This window comes from Monodelphis domestica, chromosome 7 (genome assembly GCF_027887165.1).
Source record: "Monodelphis domestica isolate mMonDom1 chromosome 7, mMonDom1.pri, whole genome shotgun sequence".
Lineage (NCBI taxonomy): Eukaryota > Metazoa > Chordata > Mammalia > Didelphimorphia > Didelphidae > Monodelphis > Monodelphis domestica.
This window is the reverse complement of record NC_077233.1, coordinates 51,938,475-51,960,492: the sequence shown is the minus strand read 5'-3', so window position 1 is coordinate 51,960,492 and position 22,018 is coordinate 51,938,475. Positions and strand designations below refer to the sequence as shown.

The following is a 22,018-nucleotide window of genomic DNA, read 5'->3' as shown; positions in this document are numbered from 1 at the left end:
ATTAAATACCTTTCCACCAAAATAACTAAACTAACAAAATAGGAATATAAATTTGTATATAGGAGCAAAACTTTGGATTCATCAATATTTTCTGCAAAAGTACTAAAAGAAGCACTGATTCTATGATTTTGCCTCAGCCCACCTCTCCTTTACTGACAACTTTAATAGTTTTAGCGTAACAAATAAAACTAGGCTCTCTTGGTATGAGAATAAGTAGTAGAAAAGGGTTTTCTCCATTTATCTTAAATTTGTTTTTAGCAGTTAAACTTTGTTCTTTAAGCCCTAGTCATGACTGTTGTTATGAAGCAAACTATAAACTTTTAGTAGATCACAGAATAATTCAATGTAAAAATACTCTTTAAAAAGACTAACGCTTCTATTTGATAGATTTGCTGAAGTTAGATTCTATACTGATATAATTAGACTTGAAAAACAAACTTAAATAACCATACTCTTACTAGACATTTCCCATCCTCTAATTGGTTTCCTTATAGGAAACTAGTCAATTCTCAATTGTTGTTATAAACTAGATGATAGCAGAGAGGGTTCATTTTAATATTCCTAGGTTGCTAAGAATGTTTTAATGATTATTACTAATTACCTTACTTGTGGTGTATGTATATATATGGCTTATCTCAAAGCACAAGTCAGTGCTGGAGGGGAAAAGGCATAGACTTTTTCAACATAGGAATCAGAAAGGTTAAGGCACAATCCCCTTCAAATACAAGTTAAGATTATCTAGGGAAGTGAAAGTACAAAAGAACAGATCTGTAGGATATCATAAATTACAAACTGAACATATCAGTATGACTAAAATGCTGAAATGAGATTAGGCTTTTAACTAAGGCATAATTTCCAGTAAGTAATCTTTGTACTATATCCTTGTTTGGATGACTGCTAGAATTAGAAGAAACTCCCCCCTGATGGCTCCTCAATCCCCCACCCTTCCAAGGCATTCAATTCAATCTCCTCATTTTGCAGATTAGGGAAAGGAATCTCCAGGAGGTTAAGTGACTTGCCCAAAACCACATAGGTATTAATTTAACTGGCAAAGCCATGATTTCTTTATAAATCCTCCAACTAAATCCCACCCTTATAGTATGGAGGAATTGGAGGGGATGAATGGTGGTCAAAGAAGAGCAATAAAACTGACCCAATAATTAAAATTTTATAAGGTATTTTGAAGGGAGAGGAGCCAAAGGAACTGAATCTGTGGATAACTGGAGGGGGGTAGGGGGAAGCTTAAGAATAAAAAATATTCTTTTAATAACCTTAAAATAAATAATAATGGTAACTAGCTAATCTCATCTCAATTGAGTTAAAATATGGTAAAGAGAAATATAGTTAAGGGCATAAGAAAAGCTTTTTTTTTTTTTGAGCGTAAGAGAACTGCAAATTAAAATTAGTACAGGCCCACAGGACTCGGGCTTGAAGGGCTCATACTGTTGGCAAGTGAAAATACCCATAAAAATCCCAAACATGATCTACAGCATTTTGGAGGTTAAAAAAAATTCATTCTGGCATCTAATCATAATATTGACTGTGAATAACTGGTGAAAACCCAGTAAGAATGTTCTCAAATCTTTGGGATGAATCAAAAACATCTAACTATAAAATCTCTTACACCAGGAAATCTTTAGGAAAATCCTTTATACATAATACACATAAACATTCATTTAATCAGGATTAACACCGATCATTTAAATTTTCCTGTCACCCTCCCTTTTTTGGTAATTAAAAAAAAATTATGGCTAGTAGTAAGAGGGTAGAAGGACTGCAAAGGAAAAGATAGGTTGGGTTCATTGATCTACTTTTATTTTAGACTGCTGCTCCTTCAACAGCAAAGGCAGTATTCCTGTAGTAGCAGCCGTGGAAGTTAAAAATATCTGTTTGGGAGGGGAATCTTAAATCTGCCCATGATCATCATACCCCTTAAGATATAGGTGATGATCCCCAAATTCTAGTCTCTGCTATGAAGTTCTCTAGGCAAGGTTCAGACAATAGCTCTCAGTAATTCCAATGGAGGATGTTCTCTCCATTGTTTATATCAGCAGATTTTTGCTCAGGTTGGGAGTTGACCAGAAGATATGATTTAAAGATGATTTTATTTAGATAGCAGAAAATGAACTACATAATTTCCAAGGTAATTCTGAAAGTCTTTAAGAAAATCAACTATGTGAAAGAACTATGAATGAAATTACACTGAAATTCCCGAAGTTATTTCCTTTGCAAAATTCTGTGGAAAAGATGCTACCTTCATTTTAATGATGAAAAAATGGAGAAGCTCCTAAACTTAAAGCAGTATTCAGAAAAATTAGAACCTCAGGTCTTCATATTCAGTTCAAAATAGAAATGCAATCAGTTTTGTTGGTTGGTACTAATATAGCACCCTGTCAATTTCTCTCCACATATAGTGTAAATATTATATTTATATTATAAAGAAATGTCACAAAAAGCCTAAGCAATTTACTCAATATAACAATGTACATAAATGGCAGACAAAATTCTGCTCAGTTCATCAAACTAAAAAACACCTATTTAAAACATTTTGGCAGATAGCTACAGGCCCAACCAGTAAACCAAAATAATAATTTCATTTATTTAATAACTATGATGCAGCTTAACTGGAAAGCAAGATAAAATATATTTATTTTAAAAGTAGTTTAATGGCATTAAATTAATTTTAATACAGGTGTGCCTCAATTTTTCTTGGGGGAAAAGAATTTAATTTACAGAATTTAATATGTAGAAATATATTTGGGGAGTTTACCATTTAAATAAACTTTGTGGTTAATCATTTTGTAAAAAGAATTCTTTAAAAAGGCAATCAACAGTAACAGCTTTAAGCATAGATTTTCTATATATTGGGTTTTTCTTAAAGCAATCATACCTTTACTGCCTTACATAATAAAAAAAAAAACCTGAAGGTGAAAGCAGTTTTCCCTATATGGATCATAAATCTTAAGAATGTCAGGGATGACTTAGGTATACCTCAAGGCTATGATGGACCATAACTCTTCCAACCCTGTGATTCTTGTATTGTGATAACCTGGATAAACTACCTTCAGTTGAGGCTAAGGCCTAACAAGTCAAAGGAAGCTAGGTCTGACCTAAAAAATTAAAACAGATGAATAATCTTCTCTAGGAAAGTGGTGATGAAGATAAAACAATAACTAGTCCTCTCAGTGACCCAACATTGAAATGTGGGAAGATGTTCATCTCATTGATTTATTGTGAAATTGGAACCTAACAATATGTAACCTTCTCACAAAGGGAAACAAGTTATATGTTCTAGTACAATCCTAACCAAAATAATGACATTGTATGTCTCTAAATCTCCAGTAATTTCATTTGGACACAGTATTCCTTTTGATTTCCTAATGAGAATTCAGCTGTGAACTGCCATAAAGCAACCATGGGCAGTACTGATATTACAACATTTAGTAGGAGTGAAAGGTAGGATTTGGTTTCATCTAAATCTGTAACAGACTTTAATTTTTTTTCCCCTTAGAGAGAATTTTATCATCATACCACATGCTTCAGGACAATTTGGGGGTTAAAAGTACACAGTTGGCACAAATTCAATGCTCAAGTGGAAAACTGAAAATGATTTCTTTAATTGTATGCCAAAGTGAATAATCTCCCAGGGAAAAGAACCGCCTCTTCCTGCCCCTCCCCCATCAGCATAGCCTCCCTGCTGTGCAAAGAGCCCTTTGTCCAGCCCTGCACTTATCTAGCTGTTTGGCCATATTGACAGGCCTACTGGAGGCATAATAAGGGAGTTAGTCTGACATCAGCAGCTGGCAGTTTGAAACAAAAATCTTGCTATTCTACTTTAAGCAAACCCTGCTATAGTGGTCTTTGGCTTCCCTCGTGGTGTCTAAATCTTCTTCCTGTTTTATCTCAGTTTCCAAATACAGTAGTCCAGGAGCTAAAAACACCCACCCAACATCCCCAAGTATGGGGGTTGGAGAACAGAAGTTAGAGTAGATAAAAAACTTGACTCAGTTATGAACTCTGTTAGCTAACACTAGATAGTCTTTTATACTTTTGTGCCTCAGTTTAGTCAAAATGGAAACAGGTAGAAGTATGTGTGTGTGTGTAAGAGAACAAGAAATGGATTCCATTTATTTTACTTTAGTTACTCCACCAAGGCTCTTGTTTTCTTTGAATTTGATTAGGGTGGGAAAGGGCACAACAAGCAAAAAAGATTACAGTAGTCTTAGGTTATCAGTGAAACTGGTCAATCTAGGAATCTTATAATACTATATACAATACACATTTCTCCAATGAGAAGGACTCCTTGTCTTCATTCAAAGATAGTGGATTGACTTTTTAGCTGTATACCCCTCAGGTATACAGCTTGTAAAGTGGATAGAGGTTTTAGTTCATTATAACATAAATCCACTGGTAAAGTTTTAAAATGAGCTGTTGAAAATAATTTAAAGCTTATCAGAACAGCAAAATTTTATGAAGCATCAAATCTCAATAAATAAGAAAAAAGTGACTTCTAGAAGGCCTACATTTGTTTTAGAATTGTCAAAAAGAACAATTTTAATAAGAATCAAAGTGATGGGGAAAAGTATATAAGCATAGATTAATACGACTAAGCACCACGGGTTCCTAGAGTACTTCCTTTCCTTCCTCCCCCTCAAATGTAAAACTTCCTTATAAACCATGTGAGTCTACTTAAGTAAAGGGAATAAATTGCAACTCTGAATTCAATACTTCAAAAAAAATTTTCAAGTCATTTTACCTCATAATTTGGAATTCTTTGAACTAAAAGGTGCCACTCAAGCTTGTCTAAACACAAGAATTACACTTATTTTCATGGGGCAATCACCTTCAAGTGATAGGGAGTTTCATTTTCTATCAAATTCCAAGTGACAGTAAGCTATAGCTATATCATGAGGTTTACATTTTCTTCAAGTTTCAAAGTCAAAGTCATTGCTCAATGGCTGTAAGAAAATTCCTTGCTTCAACAATGGAACCTTTCAAAAAAAAAGATTCAGTTACTAATATCTGAAATTATTTCCTAAAAAATTAACTGTTAGGGAGGACCTCCAGCTTCAAATTAAGCTGAGAACCACCAGATTTGAAACCTAAATTTATGAGAAAAATTTATTCTTTTCATGATCTTTCTACACATATATTTCCAGTGAGCTTTGGTGGTCAACAATTGGGGCCTAATATTTCACAAATTACTTCTAATGTAAAAGGAGGAACATAAGGAAATAACATTCTCTACTTCTGAGAATTGATTTGATATTTTTCTTACAGGCAAGAAAAAAAATAGCCATTTATTTCTCTAAAAAGTAATATGTAAATAACACTTAATTGTCATATAAGGTACATATTTTTGGTTATAGGGTTTGAAAAAACTTTTAGATAGGGCAAAATGTATTTTTGAGATTTAATAGACCCTCCTGCCTATGCTCATTTCTAAAAATCTTTTAGACTACAGTTTGATTTAAACAACAAAACAATACAAGTGAAAAAAGCACATTTATTTGATATGGCATCTTTCACGATACAAAGTATTTTGAAATTACAGTTATGGTACAAAATACCAGAAAAATTTAAAAATATTCTTTAAAAAAGTTGTCATTAGTTTGCTTGGATACTGGCTAGCAGAAAACACAGTTCACATTTGTGAAAGGCAAAAACTCATTTTCATTCATCTTGGTTCCCTGTCATTTATAAATACAGGAGTTACCACTATTATATCATAAGTATCTGTGGGGCTGAAGTACATTCACATGAATTTGAACAACAAAAAAAAAAACCAACTTTTTTTATTATGTCACTAATTTTCCTGTTGGGGATTTAAATTTAAAAACAAAACCAACCAGCTTTTCTTAATTATAGGTAGTAGGTTGCAGTCCATTTGAGTGGTGGTTCTCATACAAGTACTGCCATACTTAGCAGATTGCTCTGCTAATATGGAAAACTTTTTGATGAAGAGAAGCTGTGGGGGGGGAGGAGTATAAATTGCTCTGATGCAGTCTTCTCAGGTGTCCAGTACTAGAGATACTTTCTGTATATTCCTTCTGGTCTACTCCATCTCTTCATGGATGGGTCCAGGTGTATCAAGTTCAAGGACTGTATCCTTGTAATGTCAGATGACCAAATATACCCAATGAGACAATTAAGAGTCAAAACTTTTCCAGCAGATATTATTTATCTACATTTGTTAGTCTGTATACATAATGCAGCAATTTAAAAAAAAGGAATATTTGATGTATTAATCACCATTTGGAAAGAAGTAATTGGTTTATCCTCTTAAGATTCCAAAGTCTAGTTTTAATAACATGCTATTCTACAATCTGCAAATAGAAAAATTCTCAATAGTATGGCATGATACTTATATGCATTTTACATTGCAAAATTTTTATTCAATAAAGATATGTCCTAATTAATAGAGGGAAAGGACATAAACAATAGGGTTTATGTAGTATGATTAACTAGTAGGAATGGAGGAAAAGAATGTGGACAGTAGAAAAAAATGTACTGCATATGTGTATTTTTTCCTCCAGCCCTCTTTTTAAGGAAGAATCTCAATTCTCCCTACTTTAGTTTCTCAGGGGCTCAAAAAAGAGTAGATTGGAAAAACCTGGGATTTTCAGTAATATCCTAGAATAGTCCTTTATGATTACCAAAAAATGCCAGTAAAATCCAGTTTTCTAACTACTGATATAAATGGGTAGGTTATGAATTAATTTTCCTCTCTATATAGACAGAAAAATTTTAGCAACAGATTAGCAGAAACCAAGGTTCTTTCTCAGTAGTAGAACCAGCCATCTCCCTAAGTGCAGTTCCCTGCAGCCAACAGCATTAATGGACGCTGCACTGCTGTCCTTCCCTGGAGACAGCAGCCAGCACTACTCAAGCTTCTCACGTAGCAACCAGAGCTCCAGAGCCAGCAGCTGCTGCTGCCTTGTATACTCACCCCTGAGATCCAACCCAAAGGAACAACCCTCTTCTCTATTCACCCCACCCCCACTCCTTACACACTTTCCTCCCCATCAGTGCTTCTTGCCAAGCAGACCGGAATTTTACTCACTTGAAAGAAACCACCCCAAGGTTCCATCTTTTAGGTATTAATTAGAAGGCCTTTATTAGAAAATCGAGATTTACCTAAAAGGAAATTTTTTTCTTTATTTGAGCAAAACCAGTGTTTTGAGAATAAAACTGCCTTTTAGAACGACATTTTTTCCAAGTATGTTAAAATCTTATATTTGTTGCCAAAGTGACAAATCCTTGTACCATATTCTACAAAAGGAAATCACAATTCATTCTTCTGTCCACAGTCAGAGCCTGAGTTAAAGCACACTCTAATCACATAATGGGTCAGAACCCTGGAAGGCAACTAACTTCTAAATAAAACTGGTACAGCTTACTTTTAAAAAAATTATTTTTCCTGATTCTCTTAGGCCTGCAAACACAAGCCTATGGATTTACTCTGTGCTTCATTCTTAAAAGCTCGAATTTCACACAATAGAAAACAATCACCACCTAGCAGTTTTTCTTTAACAAATATGCAAACATTAATCATTACAAAATTTAGCAAATTTATTGATGTGTTCAAAATTTCATGAAAAGGGCTTACCACCTAACTTGGTATCTGGGTTCCCAATTAAGTGAAAAAAAAAATTCCCGAAACATGGACCCAATAAACAAGGATGGGGCCCTGGCAACTGAGTGAATGTGACCTTGCCCACTATTGTATGTCATTAAAAACAACTTGTTTCAATAAAGCGCTGAAGGAAATTGAGGGAGAAGCTGGGGAGACACCCAGCCCTGTGAACACATTTCAACTGAAAATGGAAGAGACAGACAATATAATTGGCAAACCTCAAATGGGGCCTAGAGCTCTAGGCAAGAAATGAGTTATTAGCGAACACATTGCACAAGTAATATGAGAAAGCAGAAAATGCAGGTCAAAACGCACCCCCGCCCCAGACCAGCAAGGCTGGCAAGCAGCATCACGACCCTGGGGAGAGATGCCCCCCTCCCCCTGGAGAGAAGTGAGAGCCTCAAAGGAGCAAGAGAATAGATTAGCATATTAGGGGTTTTTCCCACAGTTTAACTTTCCCTCTCATCCTACAGCCCTTCCAATTCTGATCTAGTCTACCTTGAGCCACCGGTTTCACATCTCCTTCATAACACTGAAGTTAAGAATTCCTATATCACACATTATTCTGCCTTTAGTTAAAAAAAAAAATAATAAGTCCCTAAAACGATGGCCCTCCACGCCCAAGGCAGGAAAAACGACACGAGCTGGCCGCGCTCCAGCTTGGAATCGTACAAAACCCAAGCCCTCGGCTCCCTCCTCGGAGATGCGAGGAGCAGGCCGCGGGAAGTCCAGGAATGTGCAGGGGGGGAGGGGTGACGAGAGAGCTTGGAGGAGGCAGAGGCTACCCTGTGGGAAAGGAAGCAGCCATCAGAGAAGGGAGCCGAGACACGGACTAGGAGCTCCAGGCTTGGAGCGGAGGACAGTCGAGTGAGGCCTCGGAGGCGCATTGCCAGGGTCCACGGAGTCGAGAGTTGGAAGCCTGGTCGAGCAGGCTCTAGGGATCCGCGGACCCTGCCCAGGCGCGGGGTGGGGGATTGCTGGGGGAGGGGCGGGAAAGGTCCCGACCCGGTCCAGGAGGCATCCTGAGAGCCTGGGAACGCTCCTAAGGAGAGGGATGCGGGGGTGGCGGGCGGCGAAGGTGGTGGTGGGGGGAAGCAACTTCTGAGGTTTCTTGCGACGCACGGCTCAGGCCCCGGGCCCGGAGGAGGGCAGGCCCAGGAATGGGGGAGGGGGTGATGACCCCACGCGAGGCAGGCCTCTTTTCGTCAGACCCCTTACCTGTGTTCCTCCCAGGCGCAGAGGCCCGGGCCCGGGCCCGGGCTGCGGTGTGTGGCACTGCTGGGGAGAGCAGGACTCGAGGTAGGCCCAGCGAGGCGCCGCGGAGTTTCCTGGCCGGTGATGGCCCGAGCCTGTGAGGTGGGGGTGGGGGTAGGGGCAAAAAGGCGGAGCGAACCGAGGGCGGGCGCGCGGGCGGGGAGGGGGATAATGGGGAGGGAGTGTGGGCGGACTGGCGGGGCAGCTATTGCTGCTGTTGCTGCTGCTGCTGCTGCTGCTGCCGCTGCGCGAGTCTGTGAGGAAGCTGGCGGGCGGCGGCCGCCCCTCCCCCAGCGGCGGCGGTGGTGGTAGCAGCTACGGCTACGGCGGCGGCGGCGGCGGCGGCGGCAGCGGCGGCAGCTCACTAAACCCGCTGCCCGAGCGGAAACGCCACTGACCGCACGGGGATCCCCGGCACTGGCGCCAGGGGCACCCGAGACACGCCCCCTCCCGCCGCGCCATTGGCCTCCACGCCCAGCGCTCCACACCCATTGGTCATGAGGCCGCCAATCAGGAGCAGCCGCTGGGGTCGCCGGCAGAAGAGGCTGTGCGCGGGGGCACCGGCTCGTCAGAGAGCCAGCTGCTAGGTAGGGGAGCGGAACTCTTCAGGGGGTGTAGGTTGGCCTGCTGACGGGGAAGATGGGTGAAGCCACCAGAGGCGGAGGAGGTGGAAACCGTAGTGTCTCGTTCAACGGAAACTGAAGGGCCGGGCCTGCCCGCCGCGTTGGAGGGGGAGGGAGAAGCAGAAGGGAGCAGATAAAGCAAGGACAGAACCCAGCTATGGCTCCTGCGGCGGGAGGAGCTCTTCAGGCCCGCCTTCTCTCGTTGATTGGGCGCCTCGCCTCCCGCCGCGTGTGAAAACACAAATGGCGCTTGCTGGTTGGAGTGAAGCTCCTGTCAGTTACGGCCTCGAGAGTACGCTGCTGCCTAAGCGTTCGGACTGCCCCATGGGCGGGGTAGGTAGGTTGGGGCGGGGGAAGGGCGACCTAGAGGGGGACGTGAAGGTGCCTCCCGCTTCTCCCGACCCGTAGCGGCCGGGAGGGGGTGGGCCTGGAAACAGCCTCTCGGGTGCCCCCGCCCTTTTCCGAAAGAGTTCGGTTACCCGCCGTCTGGATGGCCACGGGGTCTAATTGGGTCTTGGAGCTCAGAATCTACTCTGCTATTGGCTCCGACTTGAGTGAGCGAAACCACTGCTCTCGGCGGCGGGGGCGGCGGGAAGCCCTCCTGCCCCGCGGCGTCCGCGGTGGTAGGGTCTCAGCCCAGCGCCGCAGTGTCTGGCTCGTCGCCCCTGCGCAACGTGGCAGGAAGAGGGCCGCAGAGGCATGGGGAGGAGGGGGCTTTAGTGAAGACTTCTGGGTGGCGGCTGCGACGCCGCCGCCGCAGTAGCAGCAGCAGCAGCTATGGAGCCGGGGGAGGAGGAGGCGGAAGACGAGGAGGGCTCCTCCTCCATGCAGGGATCCCGCCGGCCCCTGAAAACCAGGCAGAGGTCTTGGCTGCCCGGAGCCCCAGATTCTCAGGCCCCAAGGTTCTCGCTTGGTTAGAAGGACGTGAAAACCCCAGGTGGTGCAATGCGGGGATGTTGGGGGATGGGGGAAAGGAAGGAGGGCGTTCTAGTCTCCCTGCGGCCCCTTCCAGAATCTGGTAATAAAGGGAGTGGACGGGGTTCGCTTTCTAGGGTCTCGAATCTCACTCTGGTAGACAACCTGATGAGGAGGCATCTCGGGCTCATTTCTCCGGGCTCCTGAGAATGGACGTGGGGTCGCGCAGAGTCCTGTTGGTGTCTCCATTTTTTATTTCCTTTGTTAGATAAATACGTGCGCATTAGCACACAGGATAGGGCAGAGAAGGACCCGGGTCATACCCGTGAGTTACCCCCTCTTTACGTTTTAAAACTAACCCCATAATCTGGTAGAATCGAGCAGGTGTATATAAAAGGTGAAGAACGGCGTTAAGAAAAGATCATGGCTAAGTTTAAGCAGGACGTCTACCCCTCTAAGTATTTTATCTTATATCCTGGCTTCATTTTTCCCAATTTTTCAGGGGACCGAAGATTCTGAAAGGATTGGAGTAGGAATAATGATGGACATTCCCTTTTGCAATTAACTACCGCATTCTCATTAGGCACTTTTGTACCCCGCCCCACCCCCCTAGGCACGTCCCACACCGCCATCTCCCTAAACTAGAATATACATGTATTCCCTGGCACTTGTCGGACGGACACACCTTAAAAAGGCACCATTTTGAAAATCTAGCATATCCTCCCTTCCCCCATCTGGTGACCAAGTAGCCATTCTAGCCTCCATTCATTACCTCAGGACATAAGAGTTACTAAAAAGCTTTCTATTGGTACCTAAACTTGTTTATTAATCCTCACTATTTGAATTTTCTCTACCTGTGCTTCTAACAATTTTTCTTGCTGCAATTTCAGAAGCCTAAAATGGCTTCCTACTGTCACTTATTTTAGAACAAATTTCCTTAATTCTCCTTTTCAAAGCTTAAGGAGAGGCAATTAGGTACAAAGTGGATAGAAGGCCAGGCTTAGAGTAAGTTCTATCCGACTTAGACTGAAAGTATCATCATGACAGGTCACTTCATCTCTTAGTTTCCCCATATAATTTAAAACTATAAATTACAAATGATTTGCTTATCTGCATAAATAGGACTACTTTTCACTAGATTCCAACCTTGGAATCACAGGTGTGACTCTTCCTCAGATTCCTGAAATCATCATGCATTTACTGTCTTTTTTCTCAGAAATCTTCATTTATTCCCAACATTCCTGATGCTTAACTTTATTGTGATCCCTTTATCTGATTTTCCTAGCCTTGTTTTTTAATTGATCTTTCTATATAAATGTGGCTTTCCCAGGGTATTTGGCCAACCCTGTCCTCCAGGAAGTCTACTTCCTTCACTAAAGTTTCCTAGATTGGATGGAAGATAAAGTGATAACCTGGGAGTGGCCAAGATAAATCACCCCCTAGAACAAAAAATATTACTCAATATGGGTGCTGCTGTTATTAGTTTATAGACCTTTGATAGTCTTAATTTGATTTTTTTTCTTACCAGCCTAATTCTACAAGTCTTCAACCTGGCCAGAAGTCATCTTGGCTTCCTACAAGTTTTGCCTGTATGCCTGACAGGTCTTACCAAACTGGAAAGGCCTTTCATATGGGCTTGGTAGCAGATTGTGTGGGAACCACCAGCCTAGCCAAGTTTAGAAAGGTTCACAACCATTTTGGCTGCCCTGTGCTGAATTGTTTTAAACCACGGTTATTCTTGAAGGTCTACAACCCTATATAGTAAGTGGACGGAAATGTACATGATATCAATTAAATCACAGATTTTTTAAGTACCGAAGGTTATGTTGTTGTTTTTTTCTACAAAAGCTACCAAAATTTTTTTGCCCATTTTTCTGTTTAACTTAAGGTTTTCTGAGAATCATAAAGAAAATCAAGTTTGTCACTTTTATGTTAGATTTGATGAACAATAAAAATAGTGATGGTTTCTGAATATAAATTTAAAATTTTAAGTTGTAGCAAGTTCATCTGAATAAATATGTAATAAAGAATTTCAATTGAGCTGGATTTAAACTAATACAGAGTAGCTAAGAGACAGGCAACTTAGACTTCATGTCTGAACTTAAGGAAACTATCAGACTTTTTGACTAAATAGGAATAATTAAAATCAATGAACATTGATTTACCAAAGGAAGCATTTCTACTTGGAATATATAGTATTACCCTTTCATTTTGTGCTGACTTTAAAAAATTAACAATTGGCCTTGGAATTATTTTCCTTTAGGTGACTTAGTCCTAATTACAATAAGACCACTCTTTCATCTGGAATAGAAAAATCTGATATGGAGGTTTACCTCGAGTTTCTGGGAAAGAGCCAGAAATCTCTTTATTTTCTTTTCTTCTTAAATGAATTCCCTTCTTTTTGACTCCTTTTTTATTTTTAAATTATTTTTAGAATCAAAAAATCATAAGATGCTATATAATAGGATCACTGTAGGTCAAATATATTTTATTGATTTTGTCCCAAGACCTTTGGAAGTGGAACATATTAATACAGTACTAATTTTTGTCTTTCTGTTTGGACTAACAAATCACAATTGACAGATTTCAAATGAAAAGAGGTCTAGATAAATTATGTGATTCTGTTTTGCTTTTTTTTTGCATGTTTTGCATATAGGCATGTTTGATAGCCATTTGATGTTACCAATTTAATTTCAAGTGAATATACTGAGGCAGATAACTGCTTGTTTATGGTATTCTCTTTTTTTATCTTGGATAACTAGTGCAGAGTAGCTGTGCAAAACAAAATCAGACTATTTATGGGACAGGCAGGATCTTGGGAGTAGGTTTAGGTTAAGCCTATTGTTAGCAATAATGGAAAAAACAGCAGCTGTCCTTTTCACTCTTCCTTTAGTGTTCCCATAATACTCAGTTTCATGTTTCCTTTTTACTAAGCCTTTGCAAAAACTGAATCACCTATCTCTAGACTTTTAAAGTAGTAGCTGAGTTACCTGTAGCTGCAGGGAGGTTTGTAAGTCCATCAAAATTAGCCTCACCTGTATATGCAGCAGGTAGCAGCAGCATCTGATTTTCATATCTCATGCCCCAGAACAGCTACACTTAGGGAATCACATGATCTTCCAGATCTAGATTTCTCCTTAGTCCCATGAGCCCTACCCCAACTCCACCTAACAATACTGACCTTATTCTCATCTAGTATTACACCATCCTCAATGTGGTTAGTCTTACTAGCTACCTCCTTGCACTGGATATTGTGTTTTGGGGTGTGGTCCAGGTGGCCCTTTCCAGTAACCTGTTAGTTCCTGCTTGCCAATGAAGGCCTTGGTAGCAGTCATCCATGGGTCTCCCCTACCAGATGCTGCATCAATACTTGGGATTTCCCTTCATAGCATATGCCCAGACCTCTTTGGATTTTAATTCCGAGGTCATGAGTTTACAATCCTGGCTGTGATCCTTGTTCCCCATGAGTACTCAGATAAATCTTTGGACCTCTCTGAACCTCATCCTCATCTGTAAAATCACAGAGCTGAACTAGAAGTTCCTTCCAGCTCTAAATTTATTATCTTTGATCCAGAGACCGGGCTACATCACCAATTACATTTTTTACAACATTAAGAAATTTACAAAGAAGCTAAGGCCCCTGTCCAAAGAAACTTATAATCTAATAGAGATAAAACATGCATAAAGTGGGATTGTAATACAAATTAGAATGTTTTGATCAGATAATTATGTCATTTCTAGACCTATCATTTCATTATCAATGGAGGAGATATGGTAAATGTTTTTTTGAATGGAAAAGCAAATTTCTTTAGAATACTCTGGGATCAACTATAGGTAGATGTGTTTCTAGTCAAGTATATGGTGTTTCATGTGATCACCAGTTACAGTCCCTTAGCTTGGCAGGTTCAGAAAGCCAATACTGTTAATAGGGGAATCCATCCAGAAAGCAAGTTGGTTTGAAGGCTAAGACGGAAATTGGCTTTGGTTGTATTGTACTGTATTAAGAGGATGTTGGGCTACATAAAGTGAAAATATCCAGTGACAAATTATAAATTAGGGACTGGAGCTTGAGAGAGAGGGTCATAAGAAAATCAGTTGTGTTATATCTGAGAGAGATGAACTGAATATTAGAAAACAGGTTGGTAAGAGTGATGGGTGAGAACTGGGGCACAATCCAGTACTTAGCAAGAACAGTAGCAGCCAGGGTTCTTTACCAACTACAGTTCAATCTATTTGGGAAGAAGGCATATGGACCATGTATACTCTTCCTATTTGTGCTTGTCTTTTAAGTTATGGTAGCATAAATGAAAAGCATTTCTCCTGTTATGTATCATGAAACTAAACTAGATGAAATATTTTATGTAAAATTGTTTTCTAGACTATCCTCTGCCATAGCCTACTTGAACAATGATAATTCATGTTTATGTAGTGCCTCATGCTTTTAGGCTCAGCTGAAACACCATCTTATTCTTTCATTGATCTATTTCCTCCATTCTCTTCCCCCAAACTCCACTACCTTGTGCCCTTCTCCCTGGAAAAATGCTTTGTCTTCACCTATATTCAGGTGTTCTACCCAGTAGGCTGTTAAATTCCTTAAGGCATAGGCTTCCCCTCCCCCCTCCAAGCCCTACACCTTAAATGGTTCCTAGAACAAAAGGCATTTTGTATTTGTCAGTTGGTTCCCAAAACACTATTCTCACAACACTTATCCCCCCTCTTCACACATGAGGAAACTGAAGCTCAGAAAGGTAACCGATTTGCTCCCAGGGTCTCACAACGTGCCAGGAGCAGGATTTGCTCTCAGACTCAGGCCAATACTCTTTCCATTATACCACCTTCACTTATTTTTAAATCCACATGAAGAGTTAAAATGATGTTAAATATTGTATTTGTTTGGCATCTTATTAGATACTTTATAGAATACTGAAAACATTTTCTGAGTTCTTACAAAGATTCTTTTGCCCTTAGTCTCAAAATTCTGCATTAAATTGTTACAAGGGAATCACTTTAAAAGACTGATATATATTAATTTAAGGTCGCCAAGGAATCAGCTATGTAATTCCTAAATGAAAAACTCAAGTCAGCCGTCAGCCTTTTTTGGAGTTTAATTACAATAGGAGCAAGAAAGGAATTAGAGATATATATAGAGAGAGAAAGGGGAGAGAAGGGAATAGGGCTTAAATACCCCTTCTGTTTAGGCTGGGCCAAAAGGCCCAAGCCCTTAGATAGCTGGGGCAAAGAAAAGAGATCAGTCCCTTTCACTCACGTGTCCAAAATGGAGAAACAGTCTCAGAGGCCCCCACCTTCAGCTTCCTTCAGAGCAAGCTTCCTCAGAACCCAGGAACCACACCGACCCAAAAACTCAATCCTCCTCAAGTCTCCAGACCCTCCTATCTTTAAGGAAACCATCCAAGTTGCCTCCCCTCAGTCCTCACATCTACCAATCACTCTTCATCAATTTCCCTGTCAATGGAGGCTCTCGCTTAACCCAGGACCGCCCAGAGGTTTCTGGCTTTTGCACATGTCTGTTGAAGGTCATATTTTTCAAATGATTAAATCTTTACTCTTTTGTTACAGCCCTTTCTAAATCCTGTTAACTTGAGTATGGTAGAGATTGGAATAATTAAATTTTGATCTAGGCTGCAGCCCTTACTCAATCCTATTAGGACTGAATAGGGTGGAGATTTATTCCAAGTATCTCCATTGTATCAATTCTAAAATCAATCAAGACTCAAAGAAATTCCTGTTCTATGCTTAAGCATAGGTCAAAGTCCTTTCCATTGTTCAGCAAAGGGTTTCTGTCCTAAAGTAATCTTAAGAAGGGAAGAGAAGGAACCTCCCATGCCAATGGAGTTCCCATTCCAATAGACTATCAGTAAGAAATTTTCCAAGTATGAAATATCCCAATGGTGAAATTTCCAACATTTATAAGTCTAAGGAATTTTGAGGTTTACAAAATTCAGGGACCCTGTGATCGTACTTTTCCCTCACTGGCATCATCAGTTCTAAAGTTTCTATTATCATGACAGTAAAGTTGCTTGAACACTGTGCCATCTTAAAAAGTGAAACTTTAGAAATTCAGAAGGTGGAATTTCCTAAGAAACTCCAGCCCAAAGCCCAATAGTATTGTCTGTTTATCTTGTGCACTGTGTACACATTGAATAAAGGTTCTCTTCTCCAAAAACTGTTAAGAAAAATATCAAAATTCTGTCTGGCCATAGGAGTCAATAAAGATAAAAACTAGCTACAAATTTAGGACTTGGAATAAGGGCTGTACTCTTAATACTGCTAGGAAAACTAGAGCTTAAAACACATGAAGGTAGGTAGCATTCAGACTTGTTAAGTCAGAGGCAGTAGATAAAACTGAAATTGAGGCTCATGACAACAATGATAGGCACTGATAACGGCAAGTTTCAGGGACTCTGTACAGAATATAGAACAGATAAGGAGTGAGCATCATAGCTAAATAGAATGCAAGACTCCAAAAATATCTTAAAAGATTTAAATCCCTTTATTTTAAGCCTAGAGATTTGCTCAGTCAGTGAAATGGCAGAACTAGGACTTAAGATAGCTAATGTTCAGGGTTTTCATTTGTTTGCAAAAGTTGGCAGTTATTTGCAAAATATACAGTTCTGATGAATAAGAGGCAGTATTTAAGGGAGAGGAGGAGAATTAAAACAGGTCAGAAGAAAGTGGTCTGGACAGATATTTTCCCCAGGCTGAAATTCAAAGTTTTTACAAGAAATGCTTATCAGGATAGCTCAATAGAACTTACAGTGGATTAGCAGCTAAAGGAATTCTTTTGGTGTGGGCCTCATCTTTTAAAAAAAATTTCTTCTTAAAAGGGAGCAATTCAGTGAGAAAGAAGAGAGTTCTAGAAAGTCCTACTTTTAGACACTACAATTGGTATGAAAATGTTTAGGTTGCAAAGGCCTTGAGAATCGGGATTGTTTCCTTCTGTTCACAGTGTGTGGACCCTTAGTAGGTACTTAATAATATACTTAATCATATTGATGGGGGTGGGTGAAGAAAATGATGCCATCGAGATCAGGGGCTTAGATTCATTCTAATTATGCCATGTTTATCAAGGAAAAGCATTTTATTACATAATCTGGAAACTTGTACTTGACTGACTTGATTTGTCATTTAGGTGAATTACTCTTCCATTTATTTACTTGTTAGATGGGAATACTGTCACCAAATTAGAGGCACTTTTTAGCCTCAGTGGATTGCCTGCTGATCTATCCCATGGATGCAAACAACCCCAATTTATGAAGCACTTAACAAAAAGCCCTCAGTGAATATAAACTTACTGCACCTATAGCATCCTTTAAAATTTGGAAACTGTTTCAGAAGTTAACAATAAGTTAGAAATTCTGGCCTTGGAAAAACTAAATAGCTTGGCCCTGGAACCCCCTTATCTAATGAGTTTCAGCTCCTCCGGGGGAGGGGGCAAGTGCCTCAGTTCTGGGACAAGGTCAAGGGAACAAACCCAATAAGTTTGCAAAGTCAGCTGTGGGGTGGGGTTGGGGGTGGTCAGACTCTGTGCCTCCTTATCTTTCTCCTTTGCCCCATCAACCAGTTATAGTGCTCAAAGATTCCAAAACCTAGATCTGGGAATTGAGGAAACTGGCAGCAGCCTGCTTTTATCTAGAACTTGGGGAAAGCAAGGAGAATTGGTGAAGCCTTACTGTGACCCAAGTCAAGAAGTTCTTTATCAAAAAAGAAAAGATGTGAACTAGGCCATTTTTTTGACTGGACCTCCAAAAGTTAATCTGAAGCTATGAGGGCTTGCTTTGACAGTTGGTGGATGCCAGCTTCCAAAGATGTAAGGAAAATCTCCAATAAATCTCATTTGGAAATGATAATCTTTGTTTCCCTTTATTGTGAATGCCAGTTTGCACAATAATTGCTCATTTAGTCAAAGGTTTGTTATGTAAACCTAAGAAAAGGAGGACAAGATATTACTACTTGTATTCTTGAACCTAAAATAAAATTAATTCACAAGTTCAGTTTCAGTTGTACATGGTCTGTATATATATCCCTTTTCACTACTCAGTGGTGTTTCCCAAAGCAATCCTTGGTCCTTTGCTTTTCTCTTTAACTTAATTTCCTTTTAGAGAATTTCCAGCAGTCTTCAGGATATATGACTTGAATGCCACTACTGGTCACCTAAAAGCAATGGCCAAAAAAATTATATTCCTAAACAGCCTTCCTCTCTCAACCCATTTCTGATGCTCCCACCATTATTCCAGTCATTTAGATTTGAAACTTTGTGTTCTTGTCTCCTTCCTCTCATATCCAGTAGATTGAATTCTGCCTTCTTTTGAAATGTCTCTTTCACAAATGTGTTCCTTGCCATTCCCACTTCCTGGTCAAAGCCATAATTTATCATGTCATAACACTACTACTTGAATAGTTTAGTATGGTTGATGGGCCTTCTGGCTTTTCTGTTATCCTTTGAGAATACTTTTTCCTAAACATCAGTTTCTTTCATTATGTTAACCAAATTCTAAATTATAAGAAAAATTGGCATCCCGTTTAAAATCTAAAAAAGAATGTTACAGTACAGAAAAAGGGAAATAATTAATCTACACATTCATTGTCCTCAAGTACTTAGTGCTGTTATAAAGGAAAACAGGGTGAGATGTATTTAATGTTGCCTCAGAAAGCATAACGTATGAGATATAGGGAAATATTCCTGACAAACGAAGAATGGCTGTCTTGCATCTTAGTTTTATTCAAGTAGATTTTCTAAGAAACATTCAAGACCTGTTTTGTGTGACTTTACATGTATCATTGATATCACATTGCTTGCTTTATCAAGGTTTGTCAAGGAATTGGAAAGAATTTGAAACTCAAATGAATTTTTTTTTGAACATGTAATTGAAAAATATTTAACAACATAAATCAAAACATGGGGGAGGGAACCATAGTAATAAGCTTTTTAAAAATATGCAAATAACTTTGAAAAGCTGGAGCATGTTCAAAGGAGAGTAACCAGTGCTGCTCTGTATGTGTATAAACATACAAACTCCAGATCATGCTGTACAAGTTATCAATTGAAGAAACTGAACCTTTTCAATCTAGAGAAATTAAGAGGAGTTAGTTGTCTTTTTAAATATTTTGATGGGCTGTCATCAAGTGGAATATTGCAGATTTCTTGGCTTTGTCCCAAAGGGCAGAACTAGCAGAGGCTAGTCAATGAAATTACAATTTTCCAAATAATTATTTTCCTAATGTAGATTAATTAGGCTGCCTCAAAAAAAGTAAGACATTTCCTACCACTGAGTATCAACCAGAAAATAACTATAGATATATCATAGTTCTGTGATCTAGGACAGTTCCAAAGAAACTGGGTTGAAAAATGCTATTCACCTTAAAAGAACTGATGTTTTTTTTTTTGTTTTGTGGTCTGTTTTTCTTTGCAACATGACTAATAGGGACATATTTTGCATGACTATACATATGTAATCTAGGCCAAATTTCTTGCCTTTAGGAATGAGATGGGAAAGAATATGGACCTCAACATTTTAAAAACGTTATATTTTTACATGAATTTGAGAATAAAACGTTGAGGAAAAAAAGAAAATAATGAGGTATCTCCCAATTCTAATCTAGTTGAACTCTGTTGGCTAAGAAGCCCCAAATGAGACATCTCAGCCTACCTATTCAAGGATAGGTTCTAATGACACCCAGGCCATCAAAAATTAGTTTATTCTAATTTAATTAATTTTAAAAAGTTGGTTTAGGGGGCAAATGGGTGGCTCAGTGGATTGAGAGCCAGGCCTAGATATGGGAGATCTTGGGTTCAAATCCAGCCTCAGGCACTTCAAAGCTGTGTGACCCTGGGCAAGTTACTTAACCCCCTCTGCCTAGCCCTTACCACTCTTTTGCCTTGGAACCAATACCCAGTATTGACAAAAGATCAAAAGATAAGGGTTTAAAAAATTGTTTAAAAACAACAAGAAAAGTGTATGTACTCACATATTGAGACAAGCACAGAAATGTTAAGAATAGAACTAAATGCTGTTAAAAGGCCATGAGAAGGCAGTTCTTTCACTTACTGGCAAGGCAGGAAAAAGTCTCTGGGAGTGAAAACTGCATATATCAGACATTTTAGATATTGATATCACTGAATATTTCTTTTTTTTGTTTCAAAGGACCGCTCTCTGGAAGGTATGGGGGGAAGGATATACTGAGAAATAAATCGCGTAAACTTCCAATGACACAATAAGCATTAATTATGTGCTTCCTAGGTACTAGGCATTAAAACCAGTGATCACTGCTGACAATACTATTTTATTTTGTACCTTTTTAAGGCATTTATGTAATGTATTTATAGCTATCTTTGTGTTTCACACTACCCTACTTTTAAACTCTGAGCTCTATGAAACCACAGTAAAGTTTAAGTAATTGTAATTACAAAAGTCCCCTTTGGATGGTGACCCGGTAAACCCATGACCTCTCAAGATATGTGATCCATAATAAATTTTTATTTTTTTCTTTCACCTTTCTTTCTTTCTTTCTTAAAAACAAAACAACAACAACAACAAAAAAACCCTTCCCTTCCATCTTAGTCAATACTGTGTATTGGCTCCAAGGCAGAAGAATGGTAAGGGCTAGGCGATGGGGGTCAAGTGACTTGCCCAGGGTCACACAGCTGGGAAGTGTCTGAGGCCAGATCTGAACCTAGGACCTCCAATCTCTAGGCCTGGCTCTCAATCCACTGAGCTACCCAGCTGCTCCACTCACCTTTCTTTTTTAATATCCTGAATCTTTATTTCATTTTGCTTAAAATAATGACTTCCTATCCTCTCCCATACTTTCTTAAAAATTACCAACCAATGCCAATAGAAATTACCTTAAAGTTTCTTATCTTGTACTATTACTTTTAAAAAGCTCATATTCTAGATAAGACCAAAAATAATTTGATTTTATATTGTGAGATCTTGGAAAGGAACACAGGTTTCTCCTCCCCTCTTCCCCAACATACCATTACCATCTTCTGGTGAATTTATAAGTTACATGTAAGGGGAAATTCACACACATTACTGTTAAAACAATCTATTTCATTGTATTGAATACTATTTTTCAAGTGAAATTTATATGAAGGTTAAAACTATACTACAAAAGTATTTTTCCTATAATCGTGTTAGGTTTTTATCAGGGATAAATTTTATATGATTTAGTCACACCTGCTCAGCCAATTTACGTGCTATATGTTGTTTGGACTTTCATGGCTGATACTTCTTTGGTTTGAAGTTCAATTTGCTGTCAGAATTTTGTTTGTGTGGGCTGAAGAGACAACTCAGAGCTTTAGGCTTAGACTGATGATTCTAAAATCTATTAAGAGGCTTAATACTTTAAAAAATGTGTTGCTTGGGGGCAGCTGGGTGGCTCAGTGGATTGAGAGCTAGGCCTAGAGACAGGAGATTCTGGGTTCAGATCTGGACTCAGACATTTCCCAGCTGTGTGACCCTGGGCAAGTCACTTAACCCTCATTGCCTAGCCCTTACTCTCTAATGCTTTAGCACCAATACATAGTGTTGGTTCTAAGATGGAAGGTAAGAGTTTTTAAAAAGTGATG

The 22,018-nt window shown here is 39.5% G+C and overlaps 1 protein-coding gene and 1 long non-coding RNA gene across 12 annotated transcripts in view; one reads left to right on the top strand and one right to left on the bottom strand.

Annotated features, from left to right (window-relative positions):
* SETD5 (SET domain containing 5) overlaps positions 1–8,993 on the bottom strand; it is a 74,481-nt gene extending 65,488 nt beyond the window's left edge. For all 11 annotated transcript variants that reach the window (XM_056804584.1, XM_056804583.1, XM_007500163.3 and 8 more), the window contains exon 1: positions 8,855–8,993. The gene's annotated coding sequence lies outside the window, so the exon portion shown is untranslated. The remainder of the gene's footprint in view (positions 1–8,854) is intronic.
* A 1,464-nt stretch (positions 8,994–10,457) lies between these two features.
* On the top strand, positions 10,458–20,955 carry LOC103095100 (uncharacterized). The gene is made up of 2 exons (XR_470770.2): positions 10,458–10,753; positions 11,957–20,955. It is a non-coding gene; the product is annotated as an uncharacterized LOC103095100 (long non-coding RNA).
* Positions 20,956–22,018: the final 1,063 nt, after the last annotated feature.